This window comes from Rhinolophus hipposideros (genome assembly GCF_964194185.1).
Source record: "Rhinolophus hipposideros genome assembly, chromosome: 2".
Taxonomy (NCBI): domain Eukaryota; kingdom Metazoa; phylum Chordata; class Mammalia; order Chiroptera; family Rhinolophidae; genus Rhinolophus; species Rhinolophus hipposideros.
In genome coordinates, this window is record NC_138048.1 from 13,678,898 (window position 1) to 13,699,152 (window position 20,255).

The 20,255-nt window shown below is 36.0% G+C and overlaps 1 protein-coding gene across 12 annotated transcripts in view; it reads left to right on the top strand.

Moving 5' to 3' along the window:
- Positions 1-20,255, top strand: part of ROBO2 (roundabout guidance receptor 2) — a 1,701,369-nt gene that overhangs the window by 984,220 nt on the left and 696,894 nt on the right. The gene's annotated exons all lie outside the window — the stretch shown is intronic.

Below are 20,255 nucleotides of genomic sequence, written 5' to 3' on the forward strand. Positions count from 1 at the left end.
AATAGAAGATAATGTTCCCTCATAAGATTTAACTTTGGAAAGTTAATCTCGGCATTTTAAATTTTACTAGAATTTGCTTTAAAGGGTATGCATGTATATAAACAGACATATATCTAAGAATATAGTATAGTTCAAATGGCATATGAGTACACACACACACACACACACACACACACACACACACACACTATGATTATTAGCAATAATATGGTTCCCATTTCATCAAATAGGCTCCAGTGAAACTCAGTGAACTGAAGGAAATGACCAGACTGAGAAAAGCAAAATGTTAATAGCTCTTGCCCCATTTGGGTTTTCAATGAGAGTTCTTCTGGCTCATTGGCCGAGACCATTGGCTAGGAATGAGAGAAAAGAGCAAGTAACTACTGGCAATCTTTCTGTTCTGCAAAGTATCATTGATACATCAGAAAGATTAATTGCAGAAGCAGTATGTCCTGTCTACCACTGTGCCGACAGCCTGAAACTAAGCAGTTATGCTACTGAATCACACCGAAAGGGTTTCTGGCAGCCTGACTCTGCCTCCTGTCCCTCTCCTAAGTTCAGATCTAAAAGATGAATGAGAAAATACAACAGTATGAAGAAATGAAAAATATGAACATGAATTTGTGTGACCTGGAAGGGAAGCATTTCTTCTTAATGTATTATACAGAAACCAAAGCTGAGATAAATTGGAAACTAGAATATCATGGGTCATAATTTTATTTGACTTTGGAAAACCATTTGTTGCTGTCTTTTAGGTTCAATCTTCTTTTTCCATCTCTCAATGGACAAAACATTTAAGAATTTTAATAAACATATGCAGACCTTAAAGTTATAATTTGATCTAAACAAGATTTGATCATATAAACTATATTAGACCTATATCTATTCTTGTCCCATACTATTCTACTTTGTATTACTGCATATTTATTTATGTATGTATGTTATCACTTTTACAAACTAAAAGCTACCTAAACCAGAACCCACATTCGATTTATGTATCCCCCAGTGCATACTTACCAGTGTTCTGCTCAAACTCAGTGAATAAAATTAAGGCTATCCTTAATTTTAGGGACCTCAGATTTAAAATGCCATAAATCGGAATCCCAACTCAGCAACCCAACAGTTGTGTCCCCTCTGCCACTGAGATTCTCAGAGCTTGATTTCTTCATCTGCAAAATGGGAATAAGTCATAATTATTAAAATTATGAAGTAACTTTACATGTGTGAAATGCATAGTCTCACACACACATACACACACACACACACACACACACAATTATAGGTCACCTCTCTTCTAAATGTCAGTAAATACTTGTTGGATAGATAAATAAATGAATGACTACACAGACCTTGCAGGTTCTGATTTGTATTCAAGTAGTTTTTCTATATTTGCCTAATAATAGCCTATGATGAATGTTGAAACTTAGGAAAAGATTTTTCCAAATTTTACATTCAAATTTAAGTATAAAATTATACGAATATTTTAAAGTCAGTTTCACTAAAACATCAGTATATTCAATGTTTTCCATATCAAAATTTTAATCACACCAAAATTAGCTCACATGTATTTTAGGGGCGGACTCCTAAGCAACATAGCAGCAGTGTCTTTAATTGACTAAAATGAGTAGAATGTTGTTCTCATATTCAGAACGTGCTGCTCTTAACCACATGTGCTCTCAAGTGCATGATTGCTAGGAGGGAACACAGATGAGGTGGAGGGTGCTGGGAGCCAGAGCAAATCCAACCCCAGAGAACAGAGCCACCTAGGAAGAGTACTAACTGAAATCACAAAGTTCTCATGACTAAAAACAGCATTACCGTATCATAGTGGATTTGTTCATTCATCCAAGCAAGATATTGGGTAGATGCCATTTATGTTGTATAGCTTTATTTATATAAATGCAGATCAGAAAAAGGGTAAAATCCTTCAGGCAAAGAAGAGATAAAAGCGCCCTTCAAAGATGGGGGTCAGTGGAATACCGACATGGACATACCTGTCATAAACGGCTCGTACGTTCCTCTTCATCAATGATTATCTTAAAAGCTGTCATGCTACCAATTTGTTGCAAGACGATATCTTTTGATTTGCATATCAATTAAATCTGGTTACTTTCATTTCAATTTCTACCTGAGAATTTCATATTTTTCCAATTCGCTTCAAATTACTTTTCTTTCTCCAGAGACGCAAAGTTGCTGTCTCACAGAAGCTGTGACTACGTATGTCTAAATGATAGGAAATTCAAAAGTGGCTGCATTTCTTGGACTTCTGCTTTGAATTTCCTTTGGTTGTGTTAAAATTTTGGCTTCTGATCGAGTGTGAGGATACTTAAGCAAAGAGGTTAACATAAAAGGGTAATGACATTTTAATAGTTTGAAGAATCAGAGAAAACTGATCCTAGGAGCTAATTATGGAAATGGATCCTTAGGATTTTTCATTGGAAAGAAGGTACCATGTTCATCTACAAATTTCTTTGGGTTTTTTTTGAAGATTTTGTTTTGTTTTGTTTTGTTTTGTCTTAATTTTTCTTCAGAAAAGTCATCAGGATAATGAATTTGAAGTATTTTTTGGAAGTATACTGTCACTAGTAGTTTCACCAGTTATTTTATAAAACTCAGTTTCTTCTATCTCAGATCCAAAAGTAAATTGCTTCATGAGGAGGATGTGTATGTCACAGTTTTAATGACTAAATGTCAACACAAGGTAGTAAGTAGAGAGAGAATTTAGTTTTTTTGAAAAAAATGCAGTTCAGTCATGTACTTCTAAATACTGGAAGTTTGATTAGTTTGAAATTGTCAGCAGTGTGAACTGAGCTAAAGACCTAGAGGTGAGTTAAATAACTAACTCATCAGTAAAAACTACCCCAAATAATCAATTGTTGAGGACAGTCTAGCTCAAAGAAACTGTTATAATCTATTGGCTAACTCATGCCACTTAAACACTGAGGGAAATGAATCACTTTTCAATTATTTAAAGTCCAGCTGAAAATAATGAAAAAGTGACTTTTTTATTCTACATAATTTGTTGAAATAAAATTTCTTGTTAACTAGCCTCATCTTAAATTGAATCTTTGCTGAACTTAAATTACTGAGAATGCAGCAGTATTTATGGGGGTATCACTGGGTTCTGGCTTGTTATTCCTAATTTTTTTCCTTACCATCTCTCATGGTATAAAACAGCACTTAACAGATGGCCAACTAATTATCATAGGAATCAAGTATCTAGAACACTAACATTTTCAAAGAACTAGCATTATCAAATAAATCTCCATAATGTTTGTTGGAAAATTGTCCTCTCCTCAGCAAGGAAAAAGCTACCTGGCCCAAATAAGTTTGCTCAGTAAATTCTTCCCAATTTCTTTGCAACTTTTAAGATAATTCTCATACAATAGAAAGTATGCTAAACTATACATAGTTCTTTTCCAATTTTTCATTATTATAAACAACATAGCAAAGACCATGCTTGTACATAAAGGAAATACCATTTTATATAAAGTGTGTAAGAATGCTTTTTCATATATACCTTTTCAACTTTGCCAATATAAAAGATATAGCATACTTTTTAAAAATATTAATTTCTTCAAAAATGTGGAAAAATATCAAAGCCAAAAAAATACAGTAATCATCTTTGGTTATGAAATTGCATAAACTTTTATTTTCTTCCCATTTTTGAATCTTTGAAGAAGACAAACTCATTATATACTTCATCCTCCCCCTCCACTGCCACTTCATTTCCTCCTAGGACTACCCTCAACTATTTTCCTGTTTCCGTTTTTGCTCCCTCCTTCAAAACCACAGCCAAGACAACCCCTCAAAAATGTAACTGAAAATATGAAGCACTGCTCAGAGCACACCCTTGGCTTCAGATGTCACAAAGGGTAAAAACCAATATGCTTCTAATGGTCTCCATACTTTTCTGACTTCATGTCTTATTTTTCTTTGCTCTCACTCCCTCTACACAGGTCTATTTTCTGTTCTTTAAACATGTCAGACACACTCCCATCTCAGGGAGTATCCCTGCCTGGAATATTCTTCAACCCACCTTATGCCTCACTTCCCTCAGACCTCTTCTCAAATGTTGATTGCAAAGTCTGTGTGCAAATGTACAACCACTATTTCCCCAAACACTTCCAACTCACCTTCCTTGTTATTTATTTTGTATCACTGTCTAACACCAGACATTTTTGTTGGTTATTAGCTTATTGTCTCCTTTTCCCGATTAGGATGTAAGCTCTCTGAGTATGGAGGTTTTTGTCTACCTTTTTTTCCCCTACTGTATCCCTGGTATTGTGAATAGGGCCTGGCAAAAATGTAGGAGTGAATGAACAAAAGCAAGGATAAGGGCCAAATAAAGGAACAAAGAGAAGGAAAGCTTTCTGCAGAGCTCACAGATTTTCAGGTTTGAACTTTATTTTGTTGGAAGTTAAAATGATGTTTACAGTGTAAATTCAGTGATGATTTACAGTGTAAATTCAGTAAATTCATAGGGTAAAGGTTTAAAAAAAAAGCTTCTAGGTAAATCAAGGGAAAACTTTGAGATTAGTGAAATAAGATAAGGGGAATTAAAATCAATTTGCACATTTCTATTAAGAAATATATGCCACATTGGCGATTTCGTTTTTATTTATTTTGCTTCAGAAAGTAAAATAATGAAAGCTATCATTTTATTTCTATTTAACACACATTCACTGCAGGTCAAACGTATGCTTCTTTCCCACCCAAGAAAACACATACAATTTTGATACTTTTATTAACTTACATAATATATCTAAATCTTTTCATTACATTTAAAAATTATTCTGTCACCAGATCTTTGTATACTTTATAAAAACACAGGCACATATACGAGTATATATGAGCATTTAGTGTTAACCTTATATTGTCAGTGTCATCAGCAATATTTTCAAATATTTTTATTAGCTGAGTATTCTACTTACAAGGATGTTAAACACATATTTTAAGCTACGTATAAATGCCCAGATCTCCACCAAGAATCATGATGCAACGGCTTTAAAGTAGTTTATATGGTTATAACGACTTTCAACACCTAGTTGTTTTTCAACTTTTGTCAGAACTTCTAGACGTAGAATACAAATTAAAAATGTGTAGGAAATTAAAAATTAAATTACAAATTAAAAATGCTGTGTAGGAAATATGAAGTCTACTAGCACACTTGCTTTAGAATTAGTTTTTTACTAGAATACATAAAAAAGAATGTAAAATTTTTACCATTAAGGAAAAATAAAAGACTGAGAAAATATTTTATACATTCATTTAATATGTTTAATAAATAGCTCAGCATCTTCATATTGACTTAAAATAAACATTTTTGTGAAATTGCAAAGGTTAAATAGAAATTAAAATCTATTACCACAAAGAGAAAACAATCCTATCTCTTATGTTTGTTGCATATGTTTAGAAACACACACACACACACACACACACACACACACACAAGCACAAACCCAGGAAAGCAATGTAAATCACAAGTCTATGTTGCAGCTGTAATCCCCAGTATATTATGTAATTTTTCCACTCTTCATAAGCTTTAGCTATTTTTTCTTATTCACTTGAACTGCAAAAAGTTTCTGACCAAAGAAAGAATAACGTATTTCTGATTATTGCACAAAAGTACACCTACAAAAGCAACATTCAAAAGAAAAAGACTTCCATTCCAAGATTTTTTTTTCATTATGAAAATATAGTTATGTTTTATTTAAAAGTCAATTATATTACTATGGAAAAGGTTTATTATTACTATTTTAAATGAATAAATATTTTAAAAATTTCCAATTAAATTTTCTAATACAGTAAATATAGATATAACACATATAAACAAAAGCTTTTTGGGGTTCTCAATAATTTTTTATCTAAGTGATGGTATTTTTCACTTCCAAAATTTTCATTTGGTTCTTCTTTATATCTTCTATTTCTTTGCTGAAACTGTCTATGTTTTCATTTGTTTCAAGCATGTTTATAATTGATCCGTAATTGATTTTTATAATGGCTGGTATAATATTCTTGTTAGGGAATTCCAACATTGTGTCATCTCAGTCGATTGTCTCTCCTCGTTCAAAATCTCAAAAGACTAAGATTGTCCTGATTCTTGGTATGACAAATGATTTTTGATGATATCCTGGGCACTTGGCGTATTATTACCTTATGAGATTGTGGACCTTACTTATCTTGTTTCAATACGCCTCTGCTGACGCCCTGCTAGTGGGGAAACATGGCTCCTCTTCTTTGGCACTGGATGGGGTAGGGGTCTCGCTCCCTATGGGCCTCACTGACAGGGGCTGGGGACCTGCTGACTTTGTATGGAGTGAAGCAAGAATTGACATCTGTCCTGATGGGCTGCCTTCCCCCTTCCTGCTCGCCTTGGGATTTCTTTATCTCTACCTGTTAGTGTTCCCATGTTTCAGGCTTCTCCAGGACCCTGAATGATTGGCAAATACTTGAAGGTCAGGTGCAACTTCATACATGAAAGGCAGAGCCGAGTTTTACTCTTGGTGGGCCTGAAATGCCCTCGGGGATGATTGGACGATGACAGTCTGGCTTTTGTGTGCTTCCATGAAGTCATGGCTCCCCACCGCATAAGTGTACCTTAAACGAGCTGCAAACATCCCATCATAAGGAGGTTCCAAAACTTGTTAACAATTGTCTTCTGGAAAGGCCAACTGAAGCCATTGGTTGGCAACATGAGGATGATTGAGATACCTGCTCTGCACAGGAGGCCATCTTCCTCGTGTCGATTGTGTCATAGACCTGGTGCAAGCTCTGATTTATAGTGATGTGCGTTGTGGCTGTGCCCACAGCCCAGAACGGACGGCCATTCTGAGAGTTCAGATTTGTTGAAGAGAACTACGTAAACAAAAAATTGCTAAACTTTCAATAAAGTCAGTACTTATATGTTGCACTGTGAAGAAGAATTGGAAACATTAACCTTTCACATTTGACTTTCAACATAAAATTGAAACCTAGGCATATTCCTGAAAGCAACCTTCCAAGTCTCCCAAATTTGGAATCTCATCTATCTTCAGATGTTCACAGGAAGAGGGCACTTAGATCAAGGTAATGCACCTACCTTTCTGAAAAAATCTATTACCCTTACTATTCAAGGCCAATTTGATTGACTCTGGACAAACATTTTCTAAGTGTTTCAGGATACACTAATTTTGTTAAGATGAGGATATTATTTTTAAACCTCTGCAACTGAAACTAGATTTTAGGAAGTGCATAGGAAGTGAAACAAAATAATATTTGTTAAAATGGAAAGTGTTAAATAGTGAAGAATGATGTCACAGCATTAGCATATTCATAAGGTATGTTATAATTTTTCCCCAGTTCTCATTAATTTCTTTGTAAGCCACATACTATAAAGCTCACAAAAGTATTACTATAAAATGGGAAATATTTAGTTCCACTTAACTCATTGTTTGTGATTACTACCACAGCAAACTTACTACTTACCCTGTCGTTCCAGATATTGAGTTAGCTTCCTTAAACTGGTTCCAATGACTTCAGCATACTTTTAAGGTTTGATTGTTTGTCTTTTGGAAAAACACTGCCGTATGGAATATGTTTTTAACATAAAGTTATGCATATAATTTGCTAATATCAGTTGTTTTAACGATGCATATTATAATTAAAATTGTGAATGAAATACTCCTGTTAAAAACAAAATACATGAATAACACTGGAATTGATAGTCATTTGTGATCATGGCTTGATTTGGATTAAATTACAGAAGTCAGCTTTGTAGTAATGATTTCACACTTGGCTAAAAAGCCTTCCCCCCTCTAAGTTTGGATTGTTGAACTCATACATTATGTATTTCCTTTAATGACCCACATAGCCAAGGGATGGCACTTTAAATTGATGAGGGTTATATATTCATATGTAGAACAAATTAGTTTAGGGACAAATGAAGAATAGATGTGCAGTTGAGCTAGCATGAACTGTTACAATTATAGTGATTATTATAACCACAGTCTGATACCTTCCAGACATCAGCTATCATTATATGTGTCTCTATCATAAAGACACAATCCTATCTCTCCAAAAAATTTCATTACAGGAATATTATTTATATAAAAAGTTTGATGCTGCCAGTATTTCTATGTCAATCCTCTACTTTCAGGAGTTTAATATTCAGTAGCATAAAATTTGCTTTAAGGCATTTCTAAGATGCCAATTCATCCATTTAAAAGCTTTTGATGTATTGTGTTCTAGAAACTTTGTTTTGAGAAAGATTCTTGAACATAATTTTATTTTAGTCAATGTAAATTGCTGCCGCATCACCATGTTGTATTCTTAGCAAGTGACCTGTGTATGGCAAAATGTCAAATGTATACTGTACACGTGAGAGATCTATGGCAGATAACGCTACCTGTTAACTTAAATGTTATGTGAAAAACTATGCAAAACCGTGAAAAGATTTTTAAAAAATCCCTAACCAGCCACCACAAAAATTTACTGATGTCATATCAAGACATGGGTTTCTAGTAGTTTACCCATGGTTTATTTTTTTTTAATCATAAGTACAACTACAGTCTATTATAATCTTGTATTCTGTTCTTTGTTTTGATTTATAATAAGTGTATTTTCTTTTTCTTACATAGCTTATTCTGATGAGAAAAGCAATGCATGTTTCATTTAGGTAATTTAAAAATAAAGAAAAGCGAGTGAAATAAAATAATAATTTCTAATCCCGTAAACCACATAAAACCACACTTTTACATATTTGATATCAAAATAAATATATTACTGTATATTCTTAGCCTTTATTTCAAACTCAATGCATGTGTGTATAATGAGTTTGTAATGTTTAGTTTTGTAGATGTAATAGTATTTATTTATACTGGCTTTAATTCTTCAATATTACATATAAGGCTGGATATCCATCTTTACACATACTTTGTTGTCTCAGCCACTACCCACCCACATTTGGGAATATTCACTTAGGACTGTTTCTTTTTCTATGAAAAATAAACAAACTCAGACTAGCTTAAGTAAAAGTCAGGGTGGAACTGGGTGCTGTTGGTCAATATGAGGATACAGGAAATATTCTGAAACATATGAGTGGGAAGTACAGACAGATCTTGTAAAATTGGCACCTGAAACTAGTCAACAGTCAAGGCAACTTTTCTTTCTTTGAGGCCACACACTCTCCATCATCTATATCTCTTTACTCTTTTACTGACTTCCCTCCTCACCTGAGTCCTCATCTGAATCTCTAAGGTATAGCCCTACCTGGACCACCAGCCTTCACTCTGCACCTCTCAGCTGACCTCATCATTGAATTTTTACAGTTCTAGAAATTGGTAGATTGTCAGCTCATAGGAATGAGACCATATGTGCCACAGGTGTCTTGCCAGCTAACCCTATGGATTTTTTTTTTCTCAGAACTGTTGGCCATATGTAGCTCAATCAACAGTCACCTCTGCACGAAAAACAATAGAAGGCAATGCACAGAAGGGGAGGTGGGTGAAGCAGAAAACTGAGAGATGATATCTGCTATTGATTTGATATAATGAGTTAAAGGAGCATGGTTCTGTTTTAGATATTTTATGATCACAAAAATGAAGAAGAAGAGAAAAGAATTGCCCTATACTTAGCACTGATTAGAGTTTCAAAATATGTTTATTTCCCTACTATCTTTTCTTCAGGTTATTTAGATATTTTTTGATACATCTTCATGGTAACATATGTAAAAGCAGACATTTTTCTTCTATGATTTGGTGGAATGAATTGTCAAAATTGTAGTCTTTTTTGTTGTTGTTTATTGTTTTAATTTTTATTGGGGAATATTGGGGAACAGTGTGTTTTTCCAGTACCCATCAGCCATTGTCCTTCAATCTAGTTGTGGAGGGCACAGCTCAGCTCCAAGTCCAGTCGCCATTTTCAATCTTAGTTTCAGGGGGCGCAGCCCACCATCCCATGTGGGAATTGAACCAGCAACCTTGTTGTTGAGAGCTAGTGCTCTAACCAACTAAGCCATCCAACCACCCCTCCAGGAGCTCAGAGGCAGCTTGGTGTCTTCAATCTGCTTGTGGAGGGCGCAGCTCACTGGCCCATGTGGAATCGAACTGGCAACCCTGTTGCTCGCACTCTAACCAACTGAGCCATTTGGATGCTCCAAAATTATAGTTTTTAACATTGGTGAAACTTGTAATGAGTAATAAAAATCTAAGAAATGAAGAGTCAATATCAGTGATGAGCCATAATGATTTCTTTATTACAGAATTTTTTTTTCCTCCAAAATCTAAAGACTCGTGAACATAGAGAAAAGGGTTCAAAAATCCCAATTTTCTCATCATTATTGTGGGCACAGAGCCAGGAGTGCAGTTTCCAGGCTCTCGGCCTCACGTGGAAAGGTGCTCGCTCGGGTAGTAAATGGCCGTCAACTGTGGTTGAATGGCCATCAGCTGTAGCTAGTTGGCCATCAGCTGTAACCAGTGAGCCATTGGCCACTCATATAACTGCTGTACTATGCTAGCAGAAAATGGGGGCTAGCAAGATGATGGTGGCTGAGCTGAGCTAGCAAGAGCGGATTGCAGCTAGCAAGGGGTGTTGGTCAGTTGGAAGAAAAGCGTACAGCAGGTCACACATCGTGTGAATCCAGCCTCCAGTGAGACTATAGTGGTGTGACTCCCCTACCTATGGCACCGTGGGTGTTCCTTTTCGGCCTCACCATGTCCTGTGTTCTTGTGTGGGGAATGAGAGCTGAGGCCCTGCGTGACACCCCGCGTGACAATTATATATAGCAAGTTGTACTACAAGTCGTTCTTCAGTTGGCTGAATCTGTTATAGGACTAATTTTAACACTATACATTTCTTTCTAGACTGATTGTGTATCAGCATTTAATTTGGGTCAGGGTGACAAATGAGGGATGAGGCAATAAGAAATCCTGAAACTGTCAATATTAGAACGACAGACTTTGAAAGGCTCTCCATTAAGCAAAATGGAGTATTAAATGACTTTTACATGTTAATATAATTGTTGTTCTCAGACATGTTCTCAATACAGGGCCAAAAATGATTTGCTCAAGGTACAGCAGCTATTATAGTTCTCAATAAAACAAAAACTCCATTTATCTGCTTGTTTCACTGAAATTACTATCAGAAGATTTTTTTTCTTTGTACTCAGTTTTGTAGAATAACCCTTTTTTTGTCATCCATACTGACTCTACTTTAATTAATCCCAAAATTACTACAGTAGCCATCAATCTGCAGAGTTCTATCTATTCAGATTTGAAAAGAGATTGAATACGATTAGTAGCATTGGAACAATATAGGCATTGATTCATATAAAGCTGACCTAACTAACTAGGTTCTTATTTCCCTTTACACTCTCTCCCAGGTGACCCCACCATTACAATGGCTTTAAATCCATCTGTAGTCTGATGATTTTCAAATTTGCAGATTTCATCCAAACCCCATTTCTGAGTTTCAGATTTGTATGTCCAACTGCCTGCTTAACTTTTGCCACTTGGATTTTTCAAAGGCCCTGTCAATATCCAAACTGAACCCTTGATTCCTCCCCGCCCCCTAAATATTTTCTATCCTTAATCTCTCTTACATCTCAGCAAATGATTCCTTCAACCATGCTTTTTCTGAAGTCTAAAGCTTAAGAGTCACCTTCAAAATGTCCCTCACCCTCATCACTAAATGCTGTCAATTCAACCTTCAAAACTATGTCTTAACTGAATACACCCTTCCTGATCTATTTACCACCACCTTTTTCAAGTTAACATTGCAGTATAATTTATTTGGCCTTCTAACTTCCTCTCTTGTCCTCCTTTACTACTACTTTCTCTTCATAATCAATAAAGGGACAATTGATTATATAATTTATTAAGTCATTCTATCAGTTTAAGTTATGTTTAATGTTTTATGTTACTAGTTTATGTTGAATGCTTAGAATGTACCTCCTTATAATATGTATTCCTCAGCTAGACTCAGAGTGTCCTTCAAAGTATGACCTTTGCCTTCCTCCCCAGGACAATATTATGCCACTTTCTCCCTAACTTTCAAAGTTCAGCTATACTGGCCTTCATTTAAAGCCCGAATTAAGCCAAGTTCTTTTTAAATGAGTCATCACACAAGCTGCTCTCTCTACTTGTTCTAATTGCTCTCTCTCTCCTTCTTTACCTAGCTAACTCTTGAATCGTGTTGTAATCCATAGTGATAGAAAAAGGAATTTCTTAGACCCAGTAACTTTCCCCTTCAGAGCTTTTATCTCTTTGTGATTCTTGTGTCTCTCTTCCTCACTTGTCCATGATTTTGGGGAGGGCATTGCTATAGCACCGGAACTTGATCTCTGTTATATTATTGGAGCATAACCCAATGCCTGATGCATAATAATTACTTAGTAAACTTTTGACTGCCCAACAAAATTCTAAAATATATGAAATGTTAAAATTAGAGAATAGTATCTCTTCCACTTTAGAAAAGGAACTATCTCTCCTAGGATACCATCTGTAGGTGATTAGTAAGTGTTAAATGAGTGATATCATTACTAAAAGTTATCTAAAAGAAATCATATTTCCTTGATTTATTTATAAGAAATGCCGTGGTTCAATTTTCTAGATAGATTCCGCTACCTATTTTATTTTTGAAAGTTATACTAGGTCACTGTGATATGAAAGAAATTCATACAAATGAAGAATTATTTAGATTATTATATAGGAAATTTATAGTTATTTAGAAATTGGAAATTAAAACTCTTTAGCAGCTTCTACTTTAAACACTTTCCTGTGGAAACTCATTGATTTGTTTTCCTTTTCATCTTTCAACCCAGCAGCTCTAAGTTTGACATTTTTATCACCCCAGTGGAATGCCTGGTTTTCATTTGCAAAGCACACCTCATTTTTACAAGTGAACATTTCACTTTTACAAGTGAAACATCATGGGCTAAGCAGCACATGCAAATCTAACAACCAGCTCTGCTTTATGACTCTGCTCCCTATTTCCACAGACTGAGATTTTTCACAAGATAAATGTGTTACATAACCAAAATTCTTTTCAATTTAGAAAGGGAATGCTGTCCGCCGAGCTTACTTCTTAATCTTTGCATGGGAAGTACCACTGGCCTTTAAAGAGTGTTGGCCTCCTTTATCAACATGCCAATGACAGCTGCGTGTGGCAATGCAGAAGCTCATGTGTGCCTCTGTAGTTTTTACACTCAGTTCCCTTGGCTCTGCATACCCATTTCCTGGACTTCAGGGGACAAACAAAATTGAAACACATCAATATTGCTCAGAGAAAACACTGGCCTCTGGGAGTCCAGAACTCTAGTTTTGGTTTGGATTCTAACTCCAATTAATTCCCTCTTTGACATTGAGAACTTCTCTTAATTCTCCATTTCAGTCCCCTCATCTATAAATATAGAGTTCATTAGATGGGCTCTAAGTAGTCTTTCAACTCACACTTTCTAGTACTCTATTTTTTTTTTTTTTTGTCTCTAACAGAAAAGAAGAATAACATTATTGAAATACTATGTTTTATTTTATTAACTTATGTTGAGTACCAGACTGTGGCAAGAAGGTCGTATTCCTGTTTATTTAAACTCCTAAGATGTGTAATTTGGTGATCCCATATCACCAAATTGGGATTTTTGTGACATTATGTTCTTCTTACCTAACGATCAGATGCATTTTGAAGACATAAACTTTAATTAAGGCAAGACTCCTCCTTCAATATTTACCTAATGTCACGTGAGGATTTCAGTCATGTGTGGAGCGGTAGGGGATATATTTTAATATGTTAGTAACAAAATGTGCTTTCAAATTTATTTTAGCATTTTTTTAGTAGATTGATTTTGAGTGGGTTCGTTCTAGGAAATCTGTACAATGGCCTGCTGAAAGAGCTACCTCAAAGGACAGGCATTTGTGTTTGGGAAATTCTCTTCCATGGCCCTCTGACCTCCTTTATCTGGAGCTTTACATACCACTCATTGCTATCTGTGTTAGTAGCTGTGTCTGCAGACCTGGCAAGAACATTTAACAATTTTTCTTGTTTATGATTAAGGTTGTCATTCAACTCTAATTGTTCCTCTCCTATTTCCAACCCACCTTTTAGTGATACCAGACTTTCCAGAGAATGAAATTTTGAATTAGAACTTTAAGGAAGTCAGGAAAATGCATACTAAGTTTCTGTAAAACATACTGGAGGGTAGCACTTGAAATTACTGCTCTTTTTATTGTGGAAGTCAATTACTAAACTGAAAAGTAGTGATCATATTTTATTACTGGGTTTTGCACAGTAAATTTTGATAACTGAAATGTGTATTTACAGTTAAAATATAGAGTTATTGAAAGAAGTAAAAAGACAAGACACCTTTTGTCTCAGTAGTTTTTTGTTTTGTTTTTTACTGGTTCCTTGAGATGGTGGAAACATTTACTAAGATTTATGTTAGTTGTCTTTCTCTTATCCTTGTATAGACATTGTCCTTCTGTGTGTTGAATGCCATTTATGCTCGAAAGAACACAGGGGACAAGTAGTGTAGCTCCCACTTTACAAATAAGGAGAAAGCAAGCTATAATTACACAGCTAATAAATTGGGAGACAATGATTCAACCTGGGCTTAGAGAACTCAAAGCTGTTTAGTTTTTGTTTTAAAAAAGTAGTTTGACTAATTGGAGAAAAACTTCGGTGAATTTATAGAAAGTCAAAGTATTTTTAACCTCTTAGCTTCAAATTTTCAAATATACCATTAGAATGAACCCAGCAGTTAAAGACCTTTACCAATAAAAATGCCTGTTTATGTTAAACTCCCAATTGTATCCTTATAAATAGTTACTTCTACAGTCAGTGAGTCATTGAAGAAATAATACTTTTCCAGGCACTTTGTACACATACTTTAAAGTCCTATTATACTTTTACTTTATTGAGCAAGTATATTTTTATATGTGATAAAAAGATAAATACTAGCTTTGCCCTGAACAAATTATCACAAATTTTAAAAGTCAAAATTAGCAAGATTAGTTATAGGTTAATTTTACTTCCAACAAGATTAAACTGTATTTACTTAATCAACGAAGAGAAATATTTGGTATTTTCAAATAATAAACTTTTCTTAAGCAACATGCATTTCACATGCCCACATACCAAATGACAATTTTCTGGTTTTACAAAGAAAAAGAAATTGGTAATTTTATATATCCACAGATATGTAGTTTCAAATTAAATCCTGAAAGATTTTAACCATCAATTAAAAACATGTTATGTTTTGAACTGAAAATGGAAAATACTATAAACTTTAGTTACCTAGGGCTTTTTGTCCCCTTCCCTATACTGGTTTCAAACTCCAGCAAGTAGAATATTCTTAAGGCAATGTGAAGCCAGAGCTACGATCCTAATGTTCTTGAATGTCCATGATTAAAAAAAAAATGAGTTTTTTTTTTTCCCAATGGTGGACTATATATATTATTCCTGAATTTAGGATTATATTTTTTCTCCACTAGTTGTTTTGTTTATGGAATTCTAATATAGTATATAATAAAACTTATCCTCTCCATTTCCTTTAACTATTCATATTTTATAACTCTGCCTTTCTGTGCTACATTCTGAGTAATTCCTTTAAATCTTCTAAATTGTGACCTCTCTTTTAATTTGTATTTATTCTACTGTTTAACTTCTATTTTGAGATTTTAATGATTATAATTTAAACTTTCATTTCTGCACATTTACTTTTGTCATTTAAATTTTTTTTTTATTAAACCTAAAGCTAACATACAATATTATGTTAGTTTCAGTGGTACACAGTATTTATTCATCATTTATGTACCTAAAGAAGTGATCAACATGGTAAGTCCAGCAACCATCTGACACTGTACTATGCTATCATGATATTATTGACTATATTTGCTATGTTGTATATTACATTCCCTCTTGGGAGGGGCTCTGGTGCAGGCCCAGGTCATCTAATGCTTGTGACTGGCCAGGGACTACCTGGTAGGAGCTACAAACTGATCCACAGATTTTCTATGCCTGTGCTAAAGTTGGAGGCACATGGGAGTGGCCACATTTCAAACCGAGGATGGCTGCCACCAGCACTAGGCCTGGGGTAGCTCCACAACACTCCAGGACACCCGAGACCTGCTGCCACCTGCTGGCTCCCTGAAGGTTCAGCCACTGGTAAAGCCTAGTTGTGTATGCGAGTTTAATGAAGCAGGGTCTGAGGGAGTCACTAGAGTGGGACGAGTGGTGGTCACCAAGTTAATGTAGACTCTGGTTTGGTGTCAATGCTGAGCCTGGAGCTACTCAGCAGAAGTCTCAGAGCACACCGAGGCCAGCTGCGGCCCATCTGGGCCCTGGAAACTCTAATCGTTTTTCAGGAGAGAATGCAATGCAATGAGGTCAGTGGAGCTGGCTGCTCATGAAGAAAATGCCGCTGGCATTGGGAGAGGTGGGCGGATCGCAGTGAATCAGCAGGGAAAAGCAGCTGAGCTCACCGGCCAATCAGGTTTAGATTTGGCCTGTGGGGGGTGGGCTCAACAGAGGAAAGATGGCTCCCGCTCCTGACTGCATGGAAGAGGACCCCACACAGGGACAATGGAGACCATTCTCCAGCCCTCATTCTGAATCTACACATCCTAGTCTGCCCCCCCGCATGTCTCCGACACACCCCCCCAGCCACTGTCCCTCCGCTGGAGTCCAAGGTGAGTGCCTGGGAGAAAGAGAATGTGTGTGTGTGAGCTGTTTAAGAGGATGTTTGGGTTTCCTGCAGCCTTCCATCCCACCTAAATTGTCGGAATCCCCACTGTTTTTCAGTCACATGTTATGGGGCATCCTCTTTCTGGCACCAGTACCCCAGGCTGTGGAGGCCGGCGTGGGGCCGGGCTCCCTCCTTCTCTGGGGTGAAATTGCATGGCCAAAATATGTCTCCTGATTCTCAGACGCCACACAGAGGTTCGGTGCCAGCTTGTTTCACATCTCCGTGCCTCTTACCAACTCGATGTGTGTTCTTTATATCCTTAGTTATAAAAATTCTGTTCAGCTAGACTTCAGAGGGTTCTCCAAGTTGATTTTTCTGTAATTTAGTTGTAATTTTGATGTGTTCATGGTTTGAGGCAAGCACAGCATTTATCTACCCTGCCATCTTGGATCTCCTATCTACATTTTTCTGTGTGTGTGTTTGGTCATGTACACCACTAAATACAGGTTGTTAGGCAGGGTGTCAGGAGGGGTCTCTGATCCCGCTCCCCACATAAGAACGCAGGACATGATGAGGCCAAAAAGGAACACCCACAGAGCCATAGATGGGGGAGTCATACCACTATAGTCTCGCTGGAGTCTGGATTGGAGACACAGAAAGCAGGAGCCACACTGTCTGCAACCTGCCGTCCACTTCTCTGCAATCTGCAACCCACACTCTGCCATGCTAACTGAAATCTGTGCTTGCTAGCTCAGCCACCATCTTCTTGCTAGCCCCCATTTTCTGCTAGCGTAATCACAGCAGTTATATTAGTGGCCAATGGCTCACTGGTTACAACTGACGGCCAACTAGCCACAGCTGATGGCCATTCAATCACAGTTGATGGTCATTTACTACCTGAGCCAGCACCTTTCCATGTGAGGCCGAGAGCCTGAAAACTGCATTCCTGGCTCTGTCCCCACACAGGTATCTGCCACTTTTTGAAAGTTTGTCTTATGGCATTTCTCTTTTACAAAAGATCTACATTAATACACTAACAGCTTGTGTGGTAAAATTGAAAATCCTGTTCAGATTTCTTTCAGTTGGCAAAAGGAGGTACTAATATATATAGGTCTTTCATAAAAGTGAAGTGGCATAACGCAAACTTTCAGAAAGTTGGATATTTACTTTATGCCTTTTTGGCTTGTGAATGTTCTCATAGGAATGCTCTATTTTCAGATGGTGGGGAGACTTGTGTTATAAATATGTGTAATTTATGGCTCATATCAGGTCATTCCAAAAATCTGAGGTACTTGAGTACCCAAACCTGCTTTTTGTTGCAACTAGCTCTTACTCATATTTGTTAGTGTTTCCTCATGTGCTTTGCTATTTTGGATTAAGCATGTTTTGTTTTATCAGAATCTTGCAAAGTCTAGATTGAGGGTGAGTTGTTCCAGAGAATTCAGTTCTTTATCTTCCAGTCCTACATCATCCCCCACCCAGTGCTAAAAATGAGGACAACTTTTGGTTAATTTATTTACTTGAAGTTTCCTGGGTGAAACAGGAAAAGTACATTTAATCCCCAAACTAGATGGAGTGTAGAAATGTAATTATGAATTCTCAGAGACTTATTTTTTTTTTTTTTTTTTTTAATCCAGAGGAAACCCTGACAGGCTTTCCATCTGTTTCTAATTGTTAGTAGGTCGACTATGCTTCTGAGTTCATTTACTTTTTCATTGAAGGTATAGTCATTTCAGGGTCCTGAATTTAATGAAACCAATTTGTTTACCTTTTAGGGCTCAGCACTTTGCCTCTTGTCCCCAAGATGGTTGTTAAAACATGAGACTTTAGGGTGCTGAGAATGTTAAACATTCACAGGGCAGCTGTAGCTTTCATGAAGAGATTTTTAATCAGCTTTCTGGCTGCTACCTTTTTTTTTGTCTTTGAGCATTTCCTTCAATATCTTGTAATCATTTTTAAATCATGATTATGTTATTTTAGCAAATATTTCCAAGGTTTTGTAATGAAAAAGTTTTTCAGGTTACTATTCAAAAATACTGCCCTACCTTCCATAACTTCTTCCAAGTCATTTGGAAACACGTTAACTGTGACAAAGATAAAGACAAAATACTATACTGTGTTTAATTGAGAACTCTGTGTTATTTAAGCATAATTACAAAGCTTAATTATGGCCACTGTACCAATTTCCAACTCAACTTAATTGTCTTAATAGCCTTCTCATATTTCTTCATCTTGTCCCCAAGTGAAAACAAATAGGGTGCTAATGTCCAAATATAAAAACCTGGCTGTGAAGTCAGGATTTTTTCAAATTTAATGGTAGAATCTAAAATCAAACTATTTTAAGCCACAACCGGGACTTAATTGTATAATACTTGAAATAGCTAATGTCAGTGGGCTAAAGAGGTCACCAAAATTGTCTTCATGACTTAAATCTGCTTTCCTCATATTGATTTTATTCTTCCCTGAGAAGTGGTAGAATAACAACCAGTTTACTCTCACATATTTGACAACCCTAGAAGAAGTAGATTTACTCTTTTCTAATAGATCCAGGAAAAAGAAAAAAAAATTATGTGTTACCCTCATTTGTTTGGATAAAGTGTCAATCCTTGGATCCAGAGTACAGGATTGGTTCCATCAAGATGACATGAATTAAAAGAGGAGGCAAGGCGGACACCCAAAAGAAGAGCTGAGTTTGTTACTGCAATAAGGAATACTATGCAACCAAAATCAACGTGTTCCCACTGCAGGGTGTACTCTCTGTTTCTGTACTCCGACTCTCTAAAAACATTGCAAGAAAAGAGATAATTCTAAAATCACTTCCTGTTAGTGAATTGTATTGGGGCATAATAACGATTGCATTTCTCAAGAAGTTCATAAACCATCTTTATCTGATTAGCTGAACCTATTGTCTGTCTTTCACTTTATAAAATTAGGATGACACATACATTTTTACTATTCTTCTTTTTGTCATAAATTCTCCCAAATCCCTCAAATTGGTTTGGTGATCATCTTTTCTATACCCCAGGATGCAATTCACACAGGATAGAAAATTCATTAAATTCATTATACACTACTAAGGGCTTTCTTTACAATTTGCTAACTCTGGGGAAATTGAAATCCTTTATATCAATATTTTTTCTGTAGTATTTAGTTTGACAATTGTGATCAGGGGAAGAAGTAAGAAAACAGTAATTGATGAATTCTCCAACTTTTCCATGGGTAGAATTTTTTAGCTACTAAAGAGGAAACCAAAGTCTTCCTTGGTTTTCCTCTGTTTCCTAACAGAATCAAGTTTGCCTTTATGTTGTTCAGTCTTTTGTAAACCTCATGAGAGTAACGTCTGTGCACATGAAGCCCTCATTTACTAGGGCAGTGATTCTCATTCTGAAGCCATTTGTGATGAAAAATGTTTTATTACTATTATTCATTTCCAAACAATGATGGATTTTGTAAAATGCATTAAAAGTGAATTATTTAAAAAATGGTTGCCTGCTAGGACATCACAGCCTTTTCAATTGCCATGAAGGTTTCTAAATTTATAATTCCTCTACTCATCTCCTCATGGCAGTCATTCATGGACCACACTGTGAGAAGCAAC